This window comes from Mus caroli, unplaced genomic scaffold, assembly GCF_978045245.1.
Source record: "Mus caroli unplaced genomic scaffold, Mus_caroli_1 scaffold_6, whole genome shotgun sequence".
NCBI classification, from domain to species: domain Eukaryota; kingdom Metazoa; phylum Chordata; class Mammalia; order Rodentia; family Muridae; genus Mus; species Mus caroli.
The window spans coordinates 113,988,274-114,011,902 of NW_028227261.1; the positions used below are offsets into that span (position 1 = coordinate 113,988,274).

General features: G+C 44.2%; 1 pseudogene; it reads left to right on the forward strand.

Moving 5' to 3' along the window:
- The first annotated feature begins 20,860 nt into the window (after positions 1-20,860).
- On the forward strand, positions 20,861-21,907 carry LOC110292497 (DNA repair nuclease/redox regulator APEX1 pseudogene; annotated as a pseudogene).
- Positions 21,908-23,629: the final 1,722 nt, after the last annotated feature.

A 23,629-nucleotide genomic window follows, 5' to 3' on the forward strand; every position in this document is an offset into this window, starting at 1 on the left:
GCAATTTAGAGATTCCTGGTAAACAACAGCGTTTGGGTATGCTTGAAAGAAACACTTGGCTTATGAGTGGCCAGGGGACAGCAGGAAGAGGATGTGGAGAGAGCAAGCTTGGACAAACATTTCAAGAAGTTTTTCTTGAAGGAGAATGGAGAAATAAGACTGTTAAATAAGACTGTTATTGGGAGGAATTACTGGCTCTTTGTTAAATTTAGGAGCTAAGGGAATGAGCTAGCAGGGAAGAAGTAATGGGTGGCCCTGCATTATCACTGTCTTGTTGATCTGGTATAATATAGTGTGCTTCGTCTTCAGCCTCTGGTTTGGTTTTATATACATCACTGTTACAAATACATTAATTTCACAAATATATGCAATCTTCCTATACCTTTAAAAGGGACATCTCAGTAACTTTGGAGTGTTATCTTCCTGAGTTTTAGATTTTATTTTTTGACATTGTATTACTCAATCTCTTCAAGCTCAGGAAAAATAACCCTGACAAAATTGGTTTCAAAATAGAGACAATGGATACAAGATTTCCCTTCATTGTTGGGAATTGATCCAGGAACTTGTCAGGCTAGCCAGACTCACACTTGGTGATCCACACTCTAGGCATAGTGCCTTGCTTGTTAGGAGGGGATGTCTTGCTGCATCTGATTTGCTATTTTATCAGCCAGTGGTAACTGACTGGAGAGTGGTCCTGGAAGGGCAGCCCTCACAACTCTCTTGAATTCTGACAATGCTAGTTGCCTTCAATGGTTCTTCTTTGTTAACCCTCCTTAAAACCTTTTTACTCTTAAATAATGATGTTTACTTTGAAAGTCATTTCTAGCTCTTTTGTCTGATTATCTAAGAGACCATGAATTTCATGTGGTCCATGATGAATTCTTGAAATCATTTGTAAGACAGGAGGAATGCATGCATTCCCTGAGGCAGGAGAAAGACCATGTTTCACTCACATTCTTAAAAGCAGGTCAAGAATAAGCAACCAAGACAATTCAAGTGGCTCGGTTTCATAGATCTTTGGAGCTTGTGTCTGCCCCACTGTCACACAGCTTTGATTAAGGTTCTGTTCAGGCCTCCTAGGGAAATTATTTCCTTCTGGTCAAGAGAATGGAATTTACCTCTGATTTTGGGTAGAGACAATGTAAGAATTAATCAAGTTGGGCCTGTTGATCCTCTGGTTAAGAGACCACTCCTTAGAAAAGCAGATTTACCTAACATACTAAAGAGGTGGAAGGATAATTATCCCCTTAATGAGGTGATATATCTTCCCTTCCCAGAACCTCTGTTGTCTATACGGTTGCTATGGAGCTGCTGTGAGGTTCTGTTAGGTTGACTTACTCTTCTGAATTCTGACTCAGAAAGGTGCAACATTTCCTTTTCTTTCTTTTGGATGATGAACAGAGCCCCAGTGTGCTTTCCCTGACTCTCTGTCTCTGTCTCTGTCAGTCTGTCTCTCTCTCCTTTCCTCCCTTCCCTCCCTCCCCTCCCCCACCCCTCTTTCCCTCTCTCTCTCTGTGTGGTGGGTACATACATGTGAGTGCAGAAGCCCTTGGAGGCCAGAAGAAGGCATTGGATTCCCTAGAGCTGAGGTTACGGGCGGTTATGAGCCTCCTGACAATTCTTCTGGGAGCTAGAACAGTATGCACTCAACCCCGGAGCCATCTCTCCAGCCCCTTCCTTCATTCTTCCACTTGACACTATGTCTCTTTCTTCATGTAGCTGCTCCTCTCTCCACACCTAGCTCACAAGCCATGGTTTTCTCTCATCCTCTTTTCTTCCAACTCCAGGTAGCTGATATAAGCTGGCCTGCTCAGTGGGTTTTCTTTGAAACTCCAGTAAATTTGCCCTTGAGCTTCTTTCTGATTCTGTTTTTTAAATTTTTTGATGAGGCTAAGAATCCTGAGAGGGCACCCCCAGATGCCCACCCTCATAACACTGCAGAATGACATGTATCTCTGGAACATGGCAGAGCTGTGCTTCTTCTGTTCTGATTGGATGAAAAGTTTCCCTAATCTATCTAAGGTGGAGGTGTTGCCTCTAGGGCAGAAACATGTCAATACTTCCTGTGTCCCTTTGTCATTTTTGGACCATAGCAATCTAAGCTTTTCTGTTTGACTAGCACAAACACAGGAGTGATTCTACACACACATGCTCATCTGGAAGTACTTTGTGATTCTGCGTGGGGAAACTAAATGTTACTTGTGTCCTCCAGTGCCTAGCTTGGTGCCTAGGACATGGTAGGTATTCCAGAAATATTGCTGGATATCTGACTGCATTTCTTTATTTCTCAACTAACAATGCATAGAAAAAGTAGCAATATAGCAGACCATGCTGCATTTATAAGTATTTAGCGTACTACCAGGGTAGATTATGACTATGTATAGCAAAAGTAGCTATTGAGATAAAAATTCCTGAGAGAACTATAAAAATATCACTCAATTTCTTTTTTAAAAAATTACAAAATCTGATTTTCCCACTATTATTAGACTCCAATAAATATTCATCCTTTTATCCCCCCAGGGGAGTCCCAAGCATCCTGCAAGCAAAAGGAACACTAACTGTGCCCAGTGAATCACTCTGATAGTTTCTACCCTGAAGACAGAATGATGATCTTATTTGATTTGCTCCCTCCAAGAGCCTAGAGACTCAAATAGATTCTTAGTCTGCAAGAGCAGAGGGGGACATGCAAAACTGTCCATGTACCACCTGTGAAGGAAATTAATGGCCACTTTTTGGGAACAAGAGGCTCTTAAGCCCCCACCCTCCAATGTGGAGCCCAGGAGCTCTGCCCCACTACTGCTCACACCAGCTGAATTGCAAATCCCTGCAGGGTAGGAACTGGGTCTGCTTAATTCACCTGGAGAGGTCCAGGTTCCCATAAGTATCTGAAGTTAGAAGGCCCATCAATCTTACCCACTAAAGTGCTGGGTCAGGAAAGCTGGCACCTGTGGGGTCCGCAGAGTGTGTGTCCTTCCAATTAGCTCCCTTAGTCTTTCCATTCCTGACCTCATCTCGACAGCAGCCCCAGGAGAACAGGGTTGGGGAAATGCATGCTTGCTACAAATCCCTAATGGCCCACAAACAGTATCTCACTGACTTCGTATAGAAGAGCAGGAAGTGCCAGTGGTGACATCCTGAGGGGTGGGCACCGTGATCTTTTTTTCCTTGGGCATAACTAGCTGCTCTCCTGCTGGAGTTTTGAGAGAAGAGCAGCCTTGTTAAGCTCCTAATTACAAAAATGTGTCCGTCTTTTTCCAGGCTGAGTGAAGTTAGAATTTAAAATCAAAAGGTAGAGAGAGATGGAGCAATTACAGTCTGTGAACAAACTGTTCAATGGAGGGTGAAGAGCGGGAGAACATGCAGGTATCGAGTTTACTTCTCAGGTGCCTGTTAATTATGTCATGTAGTCCCTCTATGCTGGTAGAAACAAGGCATAGACTCAGTGTCCCACGAAGAAACACACAATGTGAAAACGGTTTGCTGAGGTCATTTCTCTTTGAAGAAAGATTGTGTCAATACCCAAACTAGGTTAGCCAGCACTCTGGGGCAGGGAGGTCACTGGTTTTCATTCTAACCTAGGTAGTGACTGTGTCTTTTCTCCACTGTCTGAGGTCTGATCTCATCAGATTTTAAGATTGGCTAACTTAAACTGGCCAAAGGGAAGGAAGGAACAAGAGAATGAATTAGCTTGTTATAGGTCATCAAGGTCAAGGAATGTCGTGTGTGTGTGTGTGTGTGTGTGTGTGTGTGTGTCTAAATTTTACCAGAAGAAGATTTAAAGATTTGCATTGAAGTTTTGTAAGGAGGAGGGATTTAGAGATCGCTGGCCCCTGATGGACTTGGCAACTTTGATAAAAAAGCAAAACAAATGTTTCTTACACCTCCTGTTCTTTCATGTTTGTTTTAAAAACTTAAATCAACTCCTTAGCATTAAAAGGCATTTGGTTTGGCAAAACCAGCAGGAATTTTTTTTTCCAAAAATGTGTGCTTCATTTTAGGGAAATGTGTTTTAAAATCAGAACCAAAAAGACCATGTATACCCTTCCCTAATAAAAGAGGCGAGGACTCCATCTGTATTGACATAATAACTCACATGGTAGACTCGAGGTTGCCTTGCCTGTGGGCAAGTTTTCAGAGTTCAGAAGAAAAATCTATAAATTGAAGTTTTAAACTGTAAGGCTACAACAACAGGGATTTGCAGTTGCTGTAGGTGGTCCCTAGCTGGGGATTGAGAGTTCTTCTTTGATGTAAAGATGGAGAAACTGAGGCTCAGAGTTACACACAGGGTCAGAGTCATGCCATGCCAAGGTGAAGATCTCCTCACGGTGGGTGTGGGAGAGGCGCCATTCTCCTCACGGGTGGCAGTGGGAGAGGCGCGATCCTCCTCACGGTGGGTGTGGGAGAGGCGCCTTTCTCCTCACGGGTGGCAGTGGGAGAGGCGCGATCCTCCTCATGGTGGGTGTGGGAGAGGCGCCATTCTCCTCACGGGTGGCAGTGGGAGAGGCGCGATCCTCCTCACGGTGGGTGTGGGAGAGGCGCGATCTTCTCACCGGTGGCAGTGGAAGAGGCACCATCCTCCTCACGGTGGGTGTGGGAGAGGAGCGATCCTCCTCATGGGTGGCAGTGGGAGAGGCGCGATCCTCCTCACGGTGGGTGTGGGAGAGGCGCCTTTCTCCTCACGGGTGGCAGTGGGAGAGGCGCGATCCTCCTCATGGTGGGTGTGGGAGAGGAGCGATCCTCCTCATGGGTGGCAGTGGGAGAGGCGTGATCCTCCTCACGGTGGGTGTGGGAGAGGAGCGATCCTCCTCATGGGTGGCAGTGGGAGAGGCGCGATCCTCCTCACCGTGGGTGTGGGAGAGGCGCGATCCTCCTCACCGTGGGTGTGGGAGAGGCGCGATCCTCCTCACGGTGGGTGTGGGAGAGGCGCGATCCTCCTCACTGTGGGTGTGGGAGAGGCGCGATCCTCCTCACCGTGGGTGTGGGAGAGGCGCGATCCTCCTCACCGTGGGTGTGGGAGAGGCGTGCTTCATCTGAAGAAAGGAAAGCATTCTTCTCACAAGACTCAGGGAACCAGGTAAGCAAATTAACCTGCTCTGTGTACATCTTGCAAAATGAGCTTTTCACAGCTGCCTCCCACTGTGCAAATCTCCTGTTATGTAAACTCACTTGATGGACAGAGACAGTGAGAGTCCAGATGTTAGGAGTTGGAGTTTCCCTTAAACAAGCAGTTCTAGCTTCAACTATATCAACAGAATCTAAAACAGTGCTAAGTCACAAACAAAAACAACACCAGAGGCTGTTCTTCCCTGACATCCCCTCCCCCCAAACCCAAACAACCGGGACCAGAACAACCAAAACAAACAACTAAACCCTAAACAACTGAGAATAATTTCTAAAAACAATTAACTAGCCTGCCATTGTCTGGCATCCCTGGATTAAGATTTTGGGGAGTGTAAAAATATAAGTGCTGAACAAGGAGGCTCCATTGCTTAATTAGGTCTTGCTAATTATTTTGCCTGATTTAACTTTTTTTCTACCTCATTTCTTTCCCAGTGACATTGTGAGCTTCAACTCAGCTCTCCAGGGCCCAGCACAGAATGTCAGGGAGGGGACCTCTGAACAGGTCTATACCACCTTCACTCAAACTACAGATCCTTATGAAGTCTAGCAAAGGAGACTGCAGAAGAGTGACCACAGGGAGTTCCCAATTCCTCACATGTGTAAGATGCCTCATTCTAGAGAAAATAACATTGGGAGTTAATGGAAGCTAATCATTAACATAAAAATTCTAATTGTTTTAATTTTTAAACTTCTAAAAAAGAAATTTAGCAGCCCTCTGTTACACTAATGGGTTTTCTCAGCTTTGGTGTCTAAAGAAAGACTCTCTACTGGTTTAGCTTTACCACTACACAGTAGTCACTATTCTAAAAACCAAGATAAAACACTGTCTACTGGTTCAGCATGTTATCTAGTACTTACTTTTCTAACAATGAGATAAAACACTGGGCTAGCTAGTTTTATGTCAACTTGACATAAGCTAGAGTCATCTGAAAGGTGGGAACCTCAATTGAGAAAGTGCCTATGTAAGATCTGGCTATAGGGCACTTTTTAAAATTAGTGATTGATGGGGTTGGGGCCAGCTAATTGTGGGTGGTGCTATCACTACATGGATGGTAGCCTGGTAGTCCTGGGTTCTATAAGGAAGCAGGCTAAACAAGCCATGACGAGCAAATCAGTAAGCAGCACCCCTTTCATGGCAGGTTCCCACCCTGTTTGAGTTCTTGTCCTGACTTCCTTCCATGATGGATTATGATGTGGAAATGTAAGCCAAATAAACCCTTTCCTCTCCAACTTGCTTTTGGTCGTGGTGTTTCATCACAGCATGGAAACCCTAATTAAGACAAATATAATTGTTTGGTTTCAGACCTGGAGGCAAAAGACTGAGGTGCATATTTTACATACCAAAGCAGACCTGGCCTCCATGTTCTCCCAGCATCCCTCAGTCCCTACCTGGCATACCCTGTCCCCAGTCTTGAATTTCCAGTCCAGGGACTGGGCTGCCCTTCCTCCTAGGCTCTTCCCTGTATAATCTAGACATTTTGGTAGCTCTCCTCCTCCTCCTCCTCCTCTTCCTCCTCCACCTCTTCTTCCCCCTCCTCTTCTTCCTCCTCCTCTTCTTCTTCCTCCTCCTCTTCCTCCTCCTTCTCTTCCTCCTCCTCCTCTCGCTCCTCCTCCTCCTTTTCCTCCTCCTTCCTCCTCCTCTTTCTCATTCTCCCCCTCTCATCTTTTTTTTTTCTTTTTTTTAAAATTTTTAATATTTTTATTACATATTTTCCTCAATTACATTTCCAATGCTATCCCAAAAGTCCCCCATAGCGCCCCCCACTTCCCTACCCACCCATTCCCATTCTTTTGGCCCTGGCATTCCCCTATATTGGGGCATATAAAGTTTGCAAGTCCAATGGGCCTCTCTTTCCAGTGATGGCCGACTAGGCCATCTTTCGATACATATGCAGCTAGAGACAAGAGCTCCAGGGTTCTGGTTAGTACATCATGTTGTTCCAACAATAGGGTTGCAGATCCCTTTAGCTCCTTGGGTACTTTCTCTAGCTTCTCCATTGGGAGCCCTGTGATACATCCAATAGCTGACTGTGAACATCCACTCCTGTGTTTGCTAGGCCCCGGCATCGTCTCACAAGAGACAGCTATATTTGGGTCCTTTCAGCAAAATATTGCTAGTGTATGCAATGGTGTCAGCGTTTAGAAGCTGATTATGGGACAGATCCCTGGATGCAGTAGTCTCTAAATGGTCTATCCTTTCATCACAGCTATGAACTTTGTCTCTGTAACTCCTTCCCTGGGTGTTTTGTTCCCAATTCTAAGAAGGTGCACAGTGTCCACACTTTGGTCTTATTCTTCTTGAGTTTCATGCGTTTATCAAATTGTATCTTATATCTTGGGTATCCTAAGTTTTGGGCTAATATCCACTTATCAATGAATACATATTGTGTGAGTTCTTTTGTGATTGTGTTACTTCACTCAAGATGATGCCCTCCAGGTCCATCCATTTGGCTAGGAATTTCATAAATTCATTCTTTTTAATAGCTGAGTAGTACTCCGTTGTGTAAATGTACCATAATTTCTGTATCCATTCCTCTGTTGAGGGACATCTGGGTTCTTTCCAGCTTCTGGCTATTATAAATAGGGCTGCTATGAACATAGTGGAGCATGTGTCCTTTTTACCGGTTGGGACATCTTCTGGATATATGCCCAGGAGAGGTATTGCTGGATCCTCCGGTAGTACTATGTCCAATTTTCTGAGGAACCGCCAGACTGATTTCCAGAATGGTTGTACAAGCTTGCAATCCCACCAACAATGGAGGAGTGTTCCTCTTTCTCCACATCCTCGCCAGCATCTGCTGTCACCTGAATTTTTGATCTTAGCCATTCTGACTGGTGTGAGGTAGAATCTCAGGGTTGTTTTGATTTGCATTTCCCTGATGATTAAGGATGTTGAACATTTTTTCAGGTGCTTCTCTGCCATTCGGTATTCCTCAGGTGAGAATTCTTTGTTCAGTTCTGAGCCCCATTTTTTAATGGGGTTATTTGACTTTCTGGAGTCCACCTTCTTGAGTTCTTTATATATATTGGATATTAGTCCCTTATCTGATTTAGGATAGGTGAAGATCCTTTCCCAATCTGTTGGTGTTTTTTTTGTCTTATTGATGGTGTCTTTAGCCTTGCAGAAGCTTTGTAGTTTCATGAGGTCCCACTTGTCAATTCTCGATCTTACAGCACAAGCCATTACTATTCTATTCAGGAATTTTTCCCCTGTGCCCATATCTTCAAGGTTTTTCCCCACTTTCTCCTCTATAAGTTTCAGTGTCTCTGGTTTTATGTGAAGTTCCTTGATCCACTTAGACTTGACCTTAGTACAAGGAGATAGGAATGGATCAATTTGCATTCTTCTACATGTTAACAACCAGTTGTGCCAGCACCATTTGTTGAAAATGCTGTCTTTCTTCCACTGGATGTTTTTAGCTCCCTTGTCGAAGATCAGGTGACCATAGGTGTGTGGGTTCATTTCTGGGTCTTCAATTCTATTCCATTGGTCTATTTGTCTGTCACTATACCAGTACCATGCAGTTTTTTATCACAATTGCTCTGTAGTAGAGCTTTAGGTCCGGCATGGTGATTCCACCAGAGGTTCTTTTATCCTTGAGAAGAGTTTTTGCTATCCTAGGTTTTTTGTTATTCCAGATGAATTTGCAGATTGCACTTTCTAATTCGTTGAAGAATTGATTTGGAATTTTGATGGGGATTGCATTGAATCTGTAGATTGCTTTTGGCAAGATAGCCATTTTTACAATGTTGATCCTGCCAATCCATGAGCATGGGAGATCTTTCCATCTTCTGAGATCTTCTATAATTTCTTTCTTCAGAGACTTGAAGTTTTTATTATACAGATCTTTCACTTCCTTAGTTAGAGTCACGCCAAGATATTTTATATTATTTGTGACTATTGAGAAGGGTGTTGTTTCCCTAATTTCTTTCTCAGCCTGTTTATTCTCTGTGTAGAGAAAGGCCATTGATTTGTTTGAGTTAATTTTATATCCAGCTACTTCACCGAAGCTGTTTATCAGGCTTAGGAGTTCTCTGGTGGAATTTTTAGGGTCACTTATATATACTATCATATCATCTGCAAAAAGTGATATTTTGACTTCATCTTTTCCAATTTGTATCCCTTTGATCTCCTTTTGTTGTCCAATTGCTCTGGCTAGGACTTCAAGTACAATGTTGAATAGGTATGGAGAAAGTGGACAGCCTTGTCTAGTCCCTGATTTTAGAGGGATTGCTTCAAGCTTCTCACCATTTACTTTGATGTTGGCTACTGGTTTGCTGTAGATTGCTTTTATCATGTTTAGGTATGGGCCTTGAATTCCTGATCTTTCCAAGACTTTTATCATGAATGGGTGTTGGATCTTGTCAAATGCTTTTTCCGCATCTAACGAGATGACCATGTGGTTTTTGTCTTTGAGTTTGTTTATATACTGGATTACGTTGATGGATTTCCGTATATTGAACCATCCCTGCATCCCTGGGATGAAACCTACTTGGTCAGGATGGATGATTGTTTTGATGTGTTCTTGGATTCGGTTAGCAAGAACTTTATTGAGGATTTTTGCATCAATATTCATAAGGGATATTGGTCTGAAGTTTTCTATCTTTGTTGGGTCTTTTTGTGGTTTAGGTATCAGAGTAATTGTGGCTTCATAGAATGAGTTGGGTAGAGTACCTTCTGTTTCTATTTTGTGGAATAGTTTGTGAAGAACTGGGATTAGATCTTCTTTGAAGGTCTGATAGAACTCTGCACTAAACCCATCTGGTCCTGGGCTTTTTTTAGTTGGGAGACTATTAATGACTGCTTCTATTTCTTTGGGGGATATAGGGCTGTTTAGATCATTAACCTGATCTTGATTCAACTTTGGTACCTGGTATCTGTCTAGGAACTTCTCCATTTCATCCAGGTTCTCCAGTTTTGTTGAGTATAGCCTGTGGTAGAAGGATCTGATGGTGTTTTGGATGTCTTCAGGATCTGTTGTTATGTCTCCTTTTTCATTTCTGATTTTGTTAATTAGGATGCTTTCCCTGTGTCCTCTAGTGAGTCTGGCTAAGGGTTTATCTATCTTGTTGATTTTCTCAAAGAACCAGCTCCTTGATTGGTTGATTCTTTGAATAGTTTTTCTTGTTTCCACTTGGTTGATTTCACCCCTGAGTTTGATTATTTCCTGCCGTCTACTCCTCTTGGGTGAATTTGCTTCCTTTTGTTCTAGTGCTTTTAGGTGTGTTGTCAAGCTGCTAATGTGTGCTCTCTCTAGTTTCCTTTTGGAGGCACTCAGAGCTATGAGTTTTCCTCTTAGAAATGCTTTCATTGCGTCCCATAAGTTTGGGTATGTTGTGGCTTCATTTTCATTGAACTCTAAAAAGTCCTTAATTTCTTTCTTTATTCGTTCCTTGACCAAGGTATCATTGAGAAGGGTGTTGTTCAGTTTCCACGTGAAGGTTGGCTTTCTATTATTTATTTTGTTATTGAAGATCAGCCTTAGTCCATGGTGATCTGATAGGATGCATGGGACAATTTCAATATTTTTATATCTGTTGAGGCCGGCTTTGTGACCAATTATGTGGTCAATTTTGGAGAAGGTACCATGAGGTGCTGAAAAGAAGGTATATTCTTTTGTTTTAGGATAGAATGTTCTGTAGATATCTGCCAGATCCATTTGATTCATAATTTCTCTTACTTTCACTGTGTCCCTGTTTAGTTTCTGTTTCCATGATCTGTCCATTGGTGAAAGTGGTGTGTTGAAGTCTCCCACTATTATTGTATGAGGTGCAATGTGTGCTTTGAGCTTTACTAAAGTTTCTTTAATGAATGTGGCTGCCTTTGTATTTGGAGCATAGATATTCAGGATTGATAGTTCCTCTTGGAGGATTTTACCTTTGATGAGTATGAAGTGTCCCTCCCTGTCTTTTTTAATGACTTTGGGTTGGAAGTCAATCTTATCAGATATTAGAATGGCTACTCCAGCTTGTTTCTTCATGCCATTTGCTTGGAAAATTGTTTTCCAGCCTTTCATTCTGAGGTAGTGTCTATCCTTTTCTCTGAGATGAGTTTCCTGTAAGCAGCAAAATGTTGGGTCTTGTTTGTGTAGCCAGTTTGTTAGTCTATGTCTTTTTATCGGGGAGTTGAGTCCATTGATATTAAGAGATATTAAGGAAAAGTAATTGTTGTTTCCTGTTATTTTTGTTGTTAAAGTTGGCATTCTGTTCTTGTGGCTGTCTTCTTTTAGGTTTGTTGAGGGATTACCTTCTTGTTGTTTCTAGGGCGTGGTTCCTGTCCTTGTATTGGTTTTTTTCTGTTATTATCCTTTGAAGGGCTGGATTCGTGGAGAGATAATGTGTGAATTTGGTTTTGTCGTGGAATACTTTGGTTTCTCCATCTATGTTAATTGAGAGTTTGGCTGGGTATAGTAGCCTGGGCTGGAATTTGTGTTCTTTTAGTGTCTGTATAACATCCGTCCAGGATCTTCTGGCTTTCATAGTCTCTGGTGAAAAATCTGGTGTAATTCTGATAGGCTTGCCTTTATATGTTACTTGGCCTTTTTCTCTTACTGCTTTTAGTATTCTATCTTTATTTAGAGCATTTGTTGTTCTGATTATTATGTGTCGGGAGGTATTTCTTTTCTGGTCCAGTCTATTTGGAGTTCTGTAGGCTTCTTGTATGTTCATGGGCATCTCTTTCTTTAGATTTGGGAAGTTTTCTTCTATAATTTTGTTGAAGATGTTTGCTGGTCCTTTGAGTTGAAAATCTTCATTCTCATCCACTCCTATTATCCGTAGGTTTGGTCTTCTCATTGTGTCCTGTATTTCTTGGATGTTTTGAGTTAGGATCTTTTTGCATTTTACATTTTCCTTGATTGTTGTGCCGATGTTCTCTATGGAATCTTCTGCACCTGAGATTCTCTCTTCCATCTCTTGTATTCTGTTGCTGATGCTGGTATCTATGGTTCCAGATTTCTTTCCTAGGGTTTCTATCTCCAGTGTTGCCTCATTTTGGGTTTTCTTTATTGTGTCTACTTCCCTTTTTATGTCTAGTATGGGTTTGTTCATTTCCATCATCTGTTTGGATGTGTTTTCCTGTTTTTCTGTAAGGACTTCTACCTGTTTGATTATGTTATCCTGTTTTTCTTTAAGGATTTGTAACTCTTTAGCAGTATTCTCCTGCAATTCTTTAAGGGATTTTTGTGCTTCCTCTTTACTGTGTTCTACCTGTTTACCAGTGTTCCTTTGTATTTCTTTAAGTGTGTTATTAAAGTCCTTCTTGAAGTCCTCTACCATCATCATGAGATATGCTTTTAGATCCGTGTCTAGCTTTTCCGGTGTGTTGGGGTGCCCTGGACTGGGCGAAGTGGGAGTGCTGGGTACTGAGGATGGTGAGTGGTCTTGGTTTCTGTTAGTAAGATTATTACGTTTACCTTTCGCCATCTGGTAATCTCTGGGGTTAGTTGTTGTCGTTGTCACTGTTTAAAGATTGGAGCAGAAGCTGTGTTCCACTCCCCAGCAGTTTCAAAATCCTGTGGCGGGGGTTGTGGGTAGCTGGCGGGTGTCAGCCAACCCTGTGCTCTAGCTACCCCGGTGCTGGTCCGGCTGGAAGAGGCCTGTGGCCCTACTCAGGCCGGTTTTCTGCTTCCCTAACTAATGCAGTCTCAGGTCCCGCGCGCAATTGGATTGGAGCAGAAGCTGTGTTCCACTCACCAGAAGTCTTAAGATCCTGTGGCGGGTGTTGTGGGTAGCTGGCGAGTGTCAGCCGACCCTGCGCCCTAGCTACCCCGGCGCTTTTCTGACCGGAAGAGGCTTGTGGCCCTACTCAGGCCGGATTTCTGCCTCCCCAACCAAAGCAGTCTCAGGTCCCGCGTGATTGGACTGGATCAGAAGCTGTGTTCCACTCACCAGCAGTCTCAAAATCCTGTGTCGGGGGTCGTGGGTAGCTGGCGGGTGTCAGCCGACCCTGCGCTCTAGCTACCCCGGTGCTAGTCCGGCCGGAAGAGGCCTGTGGCCCTACTCAGGCCGGTTTTCTGCTTCCCTAACTAATGCAGTCTCAGGTCCCGTGCGCAATTGGATTGGAGGAGAAGCTGTGTTCCACTCACCAGAAGTCTTAAGATCCTGTGGCGGGTGTTGTGGGTAACTGGCGAGTGTCAGCCGACCCTGCGCCCTAGCTACCCTGGTGCTTTTCTGACCGGAAGAGCCTCCCCCTCTCATCTTTCCCTCCCCTCCCCCTCCCTCTTTCCCAATGAGCTTGCCCACCTGAGAGCAGCTTTCCAATAAACCTGCCTTTAATATAATCTAATCTGGGTTGAATTGGCTCATTTCACTGGCAGTGGAGAAGTACCCTATCAACAATGACCAATGCAATTTATAGAGGAAAGGGTATATTTGGTCTTACAGTTCCAGAGGGCCCAAGTCTCTGATGGTGGAGAAACAGCATAGCAGCAGAGACAGGAGGAAGCTCAAGGCTCACATCTTGACCATGGAACAAAAAGCAGAGAGAAAGAGTCCTGAGAATTGGCTTTGAACCATCAAAGCCTGTTCCCATGGACACACCTCCTCAAACAAGGCCACACCTCCTAAACCTATACAAACAGTGTCACCAACTGGGGACCAAGTATTCAAAATCTGAGCCTGTGGGGGACATTCTCATGCAAATCACTGCAGACTGTCTCTTCATTCCTGTCCTTGTTTACCCCTTCCTTTTTTTCTGGACTTCCCAAGGGGGTCTCTGTGGTACTCTTGCTCCAGCTCTACTCCTAGCTGGGTTTACAGGCATGCTACGAGTAAGCTAAACAAGCTCCTATTCTATTTTCACGGTCAGGCACTTAGGTACTTAGCTCTTGACCTTTAACATTCTCACTAATTCATAGAAATACTGTGAGCTAGTGGTGCAATTGGAATGCCCCTGTTCATCCATGTGATTTTCCCTTTCCACACAGCCAGTTTGGAAAGGAAATGCTGACTCTTGCAAAGGAAAGTATCAAATATGGAATAACAGTTACATAAGATGATCATCTCAATACTGATCATAAGTTCTACAACTTAGCTGTGTGTGTGTGTGTTAATGTGTTTCTATGTGTGTGTTGGCCACAAGTTGACACTGGGTATCTTACTTAGGCTCTTTTCATATTGTTATTGTTATTTTTGAGACACTGTCTCATTATGTAGCCTCGACTGGCCTAGCAATATCTATTTAAATCTGGCTAAATAGATATCTGCCTGCCTCTTCCACCTTACTATTTTTAAACTTTTTAGTTAATATGTGATTACATCATTTTCTTCTTCCTTTGCCTCCCCCCAGCCTTCCTGTGCTGTCCTTTCTAGCCTCTCCCCCCCTCCCCTTACCGACATACTCCTTCTCAATCTTCTGGCCTCTTTTTCCTTTCATGTTACCAGATGTCTGCTTGTGTTGTCACTGTTCTGGTCTTGATAGGCAAGCTGTGTTGTTGTGTCCACCTTATTGCTTGAAATGGGCTGATCTCCCACTGAACCCAGAACTTGCCAGTTCAGTTAGAAAAGTGACCCTCTGTCACTGCCTTCTTAAATGCTGGCACTACCGGTGCTCTGCTGTGCCTGGTCACACTCAGGTCCTCAAGCTCTCGTGTGGCGAGCAAGCCTTTTCCAACTGAGCCATCTCCCCACCACCTCCTCACTTTTTAAGTTGTGTAAATCGAGAAGGGAATGTTGAGATGCTTTGTTGGCCTTCGGAACAACTGAAGATAGATTTAGAAAATACAGTTTCGCTTTCCAATGCATATGCATACATAGAAAGCTCCATATGTGGCAGGCACTGTGTCAGCCTAAGCGCTGGAGCTTGCGAGGCTGAGCATGACAGACTGAGCCTCCCGCAGTAATAAATAGAGACATTGAGGCCAGCAAGTGCACCTAAGGAGAGATGCGTCTCCCACTTCACCTCCATGGCCAAACCGGCTGTTAATACAGGTTATCGCATACATCTCCGTAACTCATAGGATTTCTTTCTTTCTATTTATTAGCAAAATAGGCTGCATGGAGAACCCAATACTGAGCCTGTGTGCTCACATACACTTTGTGCTCCCCTAGAAAATACTGCATCAGGAAATTCAGGTCTTTGTCACATATGTGGGTGCAGTTAAACTGTTTCCCTGGCAGCCTTCATCTCTCTTTGGGCTTCCTTCCCTGTGCCTCTAATTCAGAGCCATCGAACAGATGTTTAGATCCAAATGTTCTCCCAGCATAAGATAACTGTGAACAGATCTCACGGTTAATGAATAAGGGCCACACTAAACACATACTGAGCAGGGCTTCTGATCTTCAGTAATCCTTAGATTTAAAGGAGTTTTGTATCTTCTTCAAGGGAAGGCTGAGTGTGCAGAGCTGTGGGTGAGGGCCGGGAAGCTGTCTCTGATGGCCACCGCTAGGGGATTGGAAAGGGGGAGCTGCAATAATCCTTTGGCTAAATTTGAAGTAGGTTTTACTTGGAGATGGTAAAATGTAGATTAAATAGCACTCAAGACTAGATTGTCACCAAGGCTCTGCTGTGCCTTGCTTTACGGTGGTGGGGATTAGCTTGTGTTCTGATCCATGACTGAGGTGATGCTGGGTCCCCACCCTTCGCGGGGTCGATTTGATTGTTGCAACACAGTCTGGCTGTCTGCTAGTGTGAACTGTCGAGTTTACTTTCTGCATCACCTCTAGATAACAGTGGTCTCACCCAGTGACACATGCACATGGACATGCCTGTAGCAAGGGTAGTTAAGACACCGGTCTCTCTTGTATTCTTATTAAGAATTAGAAATTAGCATGAACTCTGAGCATGCAGTGATATGGAGAAGGGGTTTCAGAACAAGCAGAGCTTAATTCTAGAGCAGTGGTTCTCAACCTTCCTTGTGATGCGACCCTTTGATACAGTTCCTCATGTTGTGGTGACCCCGACTGTAAAATTATTTTGTTGCTACTCCATAACTGTGCTTTTGCTACTGTTATGAATCCTTATGTAAAAATATGTGTTTTCTGATCGTCTTAGGGTGACCCCAGTGAAAGAGATGTTAGACCCCCATCAGGGGCGTGCGTGACCCCCAGGTTCTAGAGCCAGAGAGGGAGCCCTAAAGCCTTTGCTTAGTTACACACCAGGCATTGTGCTGAGGGCTTGACACAGATCATTGCTTAAGTAAATGTTCTTTCAACATTCCAATGACCTAGATAATATCATAACCCGTCTTTCCAAGGCAAGACTGCCAAGGCTCGGTTACTTGCCCATGTCACCCAGCGAGAAAACGCAGAGCCAGGCTCCAAAGGGTCACACTCACCAGCTCAGGCTTCTGCTGCTGTGTCGTGTGTGTGTATGAGTGTGTGTTTGATGAAGTTTTAAAATTTTATATATTAATTACACATATTCAGTGTAACATTGTCATATTATAGCATTTTCACACACATACAGAATGTATTTGGATTACATTCACCATTTCCTTCTCCTTCCCGCTGCCTCGTTTCTTCTCCTCACCTAGTCCACCTTCTACAGCTCTTGCCTTTGTGGGTGTGAACTCACTTCCACCCAGCTTGCTTGCAGAAGCATGGGCAGTTCACCAGTGGCTATCCACTGAAGAAACCCTGACTACAGCAGCGACAACGGACTGCCAATTCTGTTGTTTCTTGGGGGCTCTCAGGAAGTTGAGGGATTTATGTGGCTGACGTGTGGACTGAGGAATAGGAATCGTATGATAGATTTGAGCCTGTGACCCTGAACTCTTGGGTCCACAGAACTGGGCTTGTGTGACATCTGTACCTTTCAGTTTGCTGACACCCCAAACCTTCCAGTTGTCCCCAACTCCTTCTGGCTTTTTTCTCACTTAAATCCAGATGGCCAGTGAATCCTGTTGCTCTCCCTGTCACATGTGATTGAGCTCATGTGGTAGCATGGTTATGAGTTAGTCTCTGCCATCAGATTCCAGCTGGGTTCAAATTTCAGCTCTGCCACTTTCCTGCTGGGTGATCTTGGGCAAATTAATCAATCTCTCTGTGCTTCAGTTCTTTTTATCTGTAAAATGGGGATGGTCATGTTGGCCATCATTTAACACTGTCCTTGGATTGAAGCATAGGGATTACTCACAATGCTTGGCAAATGTTCACTCTTAATGACGTTCGTACCTTTTTCTTTCTTTTTTAGATAAAACCTCCCTCTTCCTAAATCTGGACAAAATGCAGCCCCGTACCCAGTCTCCTAGCCTCCTCTGTCTTGCTCTGTTAGGAGATGAAGGCATAGTCTGCTCGTCTTGTTCTGTCGATCAGGAACCTAGCTATCTATAGCAGCAATAAATGCTCAACCTTTCCATTGATGCAACCCTTTGATACAGTTCCTCATGATGCAGTGATCCCCCAACTACAAGATTATTTTGTTTTGCTGCTTCATAACAGTAGTTTTGCTACTGTTATGAATTGTAGTATTTTCTGATGGTCTTAGGAGACCCTTGTGAAAAGGTGGTTCACCCCCTGCCCTTTCCCCAAGGGCTTGTGACCCATAGGTTGAGAAATGCTAATCTACAGCCTGGTGCTACTTTACTTCAAGCTGTTGTTCATGTCCTCTAGAACTGACTCTTTATAGGGCCTCTAGCCAAATATACCATGTGAGGGAACAGCTCTCAGGGAGGCCCTTACTTCAGGGTCAGCTGCATGTTTGGTGAGCTCTACAGTCATTTTTGCTTCAAGGCAGCTGGGTTCTTCCAACTCCCCCTAGGTCAAACCATTCACTAGAATTGTTCGCAGACCTCAAGAAAGTATTATCCCATTAAAAAAGCTTTGTTACAGAAAAAAGACGCCAATTAAGGTCAGGCAAGGGGAGAGATGCTTAGGATGGGAGTGTGGGTGTGGTCCCGATGTACAGGTCCCACTCTCCCTCTTCTTTCAGAGTCTTGGCCAGATACCCTCCCTATCACCACGAGTAGAAAGAATCAACCTTTGATGATCAGTCAAGCTCATAATCTCTAGCTACTCCTGGAAGGCAAGCTGATACTTTCAGTCATCAGTGTCCTTGGAGACCATAACTGATATCATGTGACTCCAAGGTTCCTATCACTTCTTGTTAGGTTGTCAATAGCCAAAGGCTCTGAATTAGACAAGACATTCCAGAAGCCCAGGAGCCTGGAGCAGAGGTCAGGCCTCTCTCTGGGGAAGGTTACTTCTTCACCGCTCAGCCTCCTTTCCCTTGGTCTCTTCCATAGACAGCTCTTGCCAGAGATCAGTGTTGGGTGTCTTCCTTAATTGCTCACCCATCATCATCGTGTTTATTGGAGATAGGGCCTCTTGCTGAACCTAAAGCTCACTGATTCAGCTATTCTGTTTGGCCACTTAGCTCCAGGGATCCATCATCCCGTTCCCACCCTCTCCAGTTCCCTTATGGGCATCAGGCACATAGTGCTATACTAGGCTTTTCCATTGGTGCTGAGGATCTGAACTCTACCGACTATCTTCCCAAACCCTCCTCTGGCCTTTTGAAATATGTAGTACGTTACCATCATCCATAGTCACTCCACTATGATGTGATAACATGCCACTTATCTTCGAAATGCAATGAAAGGCTAGAGTAACTGTGGAGCCGTGGGTGTGGGGGAGAGAGAGAGAGAGGGAGAGAGGGAGAGAAGAGAGAGAGAGAAGAGATTAAAAGGCCTAGATTTTGAACTAGGTCACTCACGGATTTGGGCGATTTGGAGTTTTAATGTAGGTCTCTGTGTGCGGAGTGTCTTCTTTAGCTGGTTCTGTCTTGTGTGGATGGCACAGCCATCCTCTGCTACCATTTGCGGGGCCGTGGGTGTGGGGAAAAGAGGGGAGTGGGAGAGAACCTGAGTCCCACCAGAGTTCCAGTGCTCTGGGTGGGTGGACACGGGAGGACTGTGCATGCTTTCCACGTGGCCCTGGGTGGATGTCTGGCTGTGTTAAGCCACTGACCCCACATGGCAGGTGGTGGACAAGGGGCAGCCCCCCGGTACCAGGTTCTCAGCCTCCGGCATCCCACGCTGAATATGGCAGAGGAGCTGAGAACAGAATAGGGGCCCCAGGGTGACACTCAGCCCCAGGGATGAAGGGAGGAGAGGGCTAAAGAGAGCAAGGAAGGGCTAAGCAGCTCCTCTTATAGTGGGCTGGGCTATCAGGTAATTGTGGGGAGGAGCACACCTGGCTATAGTAAGGTAGCTGCGGGGGTGGAGTCTAGCCAGAGTGCCCAGAAGCTTGGGATATTGTATGCATGACTGATAGTTACAGAATTATGGACAGGCACCTGATTCTGGGAATGTGGCTTGCCTTTCCATCCCTTGTAGATTTCTCTATTGGGTCACCAGAGCAAGCCCCATTCAACCAAAATAGGCTGCCTATCACAGTCCCACAGGTAACCAGAACTATACAGTATTGGTACGTAAATGGGCACACAGGCCAATGGAACAGAGAAGAGAGGCAAGACGTAAACCCATGGAGTTTTGACAAGGTGCTAAGAATGCATGTTGGAGAGAGGACAGTCTTCAAAGTGCCTCGAGGGAAAAGTAGACATAGTACATGAAGAAGAACAAAATCAGGCTTCTGTCTCTTCTTGCCAGTTACAAAACTCGATTCGAAATACATAAACTACTTACATGTAAGACCCAGACGGTGAAACTTCCAGAAGGCAAGGAGGTGAGTGCATCAGGACCTTACAACAGCTAAGTATTATTTTAGACAAAGACATAAAAGCAGAAACAAAACCAAACGTAGATACTGGAAGCAGCACAGGAGTCCCGCGAGCAGAGCACCTACAGAACCACAGGAGATACTTAGAAACTGTTTACTTGACAAGAGAGTAACATCTAGAATATTTAAGCAATGCAACTCAACAGCAGAAACCCAAATACAATAACTCATAAAAATAAAAAAATGAGTGATTGACACTTGCATAGCTAGCACTTTGCCCATTGAGCAATCTCCTCACCCCTGAAAAGGAATACTTTTAAGACAAAAAGTGAACAGAGATGAGCTGAGTGAGTACCATGTGGTTTAGAATCTTCACTCTGGATCTGCTCTGTTACATTGTAGCTGTGTGACAGTGAGCAGAGTTATCTGATCTCAGAGCATCCTAATTCCCTGTCTGTGTACTGAAGCTAGCATTATTTCCAAAGTGGGAAAAGTGGGTGATGGACTTACTCGGTCATTTCTCCATGTAGACTTCCATGTAGTGAGGGGTGGAGCACTCACTCAGCATGCACTGGGCTTAGTTCAATCCTAGCACCACAAACAAACGAAATGGCTAACAGTGTGGGAAAGATTACTTTGAAAGAGAATCAAGTGCTCTTAACGCCACAGGGAATCATGTGATGTTACCATAGAGATTTGATTCATCTTCTTATGGGGAAACCAACTAGATGCATTACTTAGAGCAAGCCAAATAGTTATGAATTTACATATGTAATACTTGAAAAGACACCAAGCATTGAATCCAGAAAGAAGTTATATAAGTCTTAGCTAGTCGAGCTGTAATTATATTCATTTATTCTAGGCTAGCTATTCAGAGGAGTGATCTTCCTACACTGGAACTTTTAAGTGGGAATACACGTCTTAAAACAAAATGGAGCATGTATTCATAAAGAATTTTGTGGAAATGTTAGCAACAGCATTGCTCATAACAGACCGGACCCAACCCAGCCATTGCCCATCAGCTTCTGAATAACTAACCAAAGGGTGATCTATCCATAATAGGAATTATGGATAGATTGCCTTTTAGCAATAAAAAGGAGTAGGCTAGACTCCATTCTTTGTGCCGTGAGGGTCTCTGGCTTCGTTGGGAGGTCAGGCAGCACAGTAAACACTGCTTCGGTGCTCCAGGAGCCTAAGGGCTTTCGTCACAGCGATGCCAAAGGGGGGAAAGAAAGCGGCGGCCGAGGACGGGGAAGAACCCAAGTCGGAGCCAGAGACCAAGAAGAGTAAGGGGGCAGCAAAGAAAACCGAGAAGGAGGCCGCGGGAGAGGGCCCTGTCCTGTATGAGGACCCCCCAGATCAGAAAACCTCACCCAGTGGCAAATCTGCCACACTCAAGATATGCTCCTGGAATGTGGATGGGCTTCGAGCCTGGATTAAAAAGAAAGGTTTGGATTGGGTAAAGGAAGAAGCACCAGATATCTTGTGCCTCCAAGAGACCAAATGCTCGGAGAACAAACTCCCGGCTGAACTGCAAGAGCTGCCTGGACTCACCCATCAGTACTGGTCAGCTCCGTCAGACAAAGAAGGATACAGTGGTGTGGGCCTACTTTCCCGCCAGTGCCCACTAAAAGTCTCTTATGGCATTGGCGAGGAAGAACATGATCAAGAAGGCCGGGTGATTGTGGCTGAATTTGAGTCCTTTTTCTTGGTAACAGCCTATGTTCCCAATGCAGGCAGGGGTCTGGTAAGACTGGAATACCGACAGCGTTGGGATGAAGCCTTCCGAAAGTTTCTAAAGGACTTGGCTTCCAGAAAGCCTCTTGTGCTATGTGGGGATCTCAATGTGGCTCATGAAGAAATTGACCTTCGTAACCCCAAAGGAAACAAAAAGAATGCTGGCTTTACTCCCCAGGAGCGCCAAGGTTTTGGGGAATTGCTACAGGCTGTACCATTGGCTGACAGCTTCCGGCATCTCTACCCCGACACTGCTTACGCTTACACTTTCTGGACTTACATGATGAATGCCCGCTCTAAGAATGTTGGTTGGCGCCTTGATTACTTTTTGCTTTCCCACTCTCTTTTACCTGCATTGTGTGACAGCAAGATCCGGTCCAAGGCTCTTGGCAGTGACCACTGTCCCATCACCCTTTACCTAGCGCGGTAGCTTCCTGCCTGGGAGATGGCTCTCTCCTCCGCAGAAGTCTGGTGTTAGCCTTCAGGTGTTCGGTTTTGTATGTGCTCCCTCATTTTAAACATTAAACCAAACTTCTGGTTTCCTTTAGACAATCCAAGAGAAATAAAAGGCCCTACTTTCAAAAAAAAAAAAAAAAAAAAAGGAGTAGGCTATCACAATGTACCCTATATGGATGGATTTTTAAAAACTATATTAAGGAAAAATTCTAAGCACTGCATATTACATAGTGTCATTTGTATGGCATTCTAGAAAAGGCCAACAGATATCAGAAAGCAGATGTTTGGTTGCCTGGGATCTGGGTGGAAGGGTGTATTGTTTACAAAGGAAGATAATTGGATATTTATTATGCTCAAACTAGTGATTGCTTTCACTGAATAGTTACAAGATGACATCACTAGACACATTACCCAAATTTGTTAAGCTGTACAGTCAAAATGAGTAAATCTTATTATATATAACTTTTATCTAAATAAAACGGAAAGTTTCTTCTAGTTGTGCCAAAAGGAATAGGCACTGATCACTCCCCTCCTCATGCCTGTATTTTTGCCCCCGTATTTCCAGTGTCTTTTGTTCCCTATACTGGCTCTCATCACGGTTCCTTAGACTTACTTTTAGGGTAAACAATTATCTCAAAAATCAGTTAAGTTATATATTCATAGGTCAGATTTTTGTTTGTTTTTGAGACAAGGTCTCTCTGTTATATAGACCTAGCCATTCTGCAACTCACTATGTAGACCAATCTGGCCTCAAACTCATGGAAATCTGCCTTCTTCTGTCTCCCAAGTGATAGGATTAAAGGAGTGCATCACCATGCCTGACCAAAGGTCAGATTTTGATAGCTAATATCATTAAAAATTCCCCTTTTGGAATACTCAATCATTGCTAGTAGAAGCACAAACTTGTACAACTTTGTAAATCAATTTGAGGGTTTCTCAGAAAATTGGGAATAGATCTACCTTAAAACCCAGCTATACCACTCCTGGGCATATATCCAAAAGAAGATCAACCGTACCACAAGGACACTGCTCAACTGGAAATAGCCTAGATGTCCTTCAACAGAAGAATGGATAAAGATAATTTACATAATGAAGTATTAGTCCAGTATTAAAAAAAAAAGGACATCATGAAATTTGCAGGCAAATAGGTAGAACTAGAAAATATCATCCTGAGTGAGGTAATCCAGACCCAGAAAGACAGGCATGGTATGTACTCGCTTATAAGTGGAGATTAGTCATAAACTACAGGATGACCATGCTACAAACCACAGACACAAAGTTGCTAAGTAACAGGGAGAGTCCAAGGGGGCACACTTGACTCTCACTGAGAAGGAGATATATTAGATATGAGGGGCAGATGGAAGGAGGAGAGGAGGGGTGGAGGTGAGGATGGGAAAAGGCCAGATGAAGTGGGGGAGGCCAGAGGAAGAAAATACTGGGAGAGGCAACTAGAATAGAGGCAAAGGGCATATCTGGAATGAGCTAAAAATTGAGGACTCCCAGAAATCTATGAGGGTGACCCTAACTAAGACTCCTAGCAATGGGGGATATGAAGCCTGAGCCAGCCATCTCCTGTAACCAGGCTAGTCTTCCAGTGGAGGGATAAGGAAACCAACCTAGCCACAAAACCGTAGACCCACAATTTGTCCTGCCTACAGCATATTCAGGGGTGGGGAATGGAACTGTATTTGAGGAA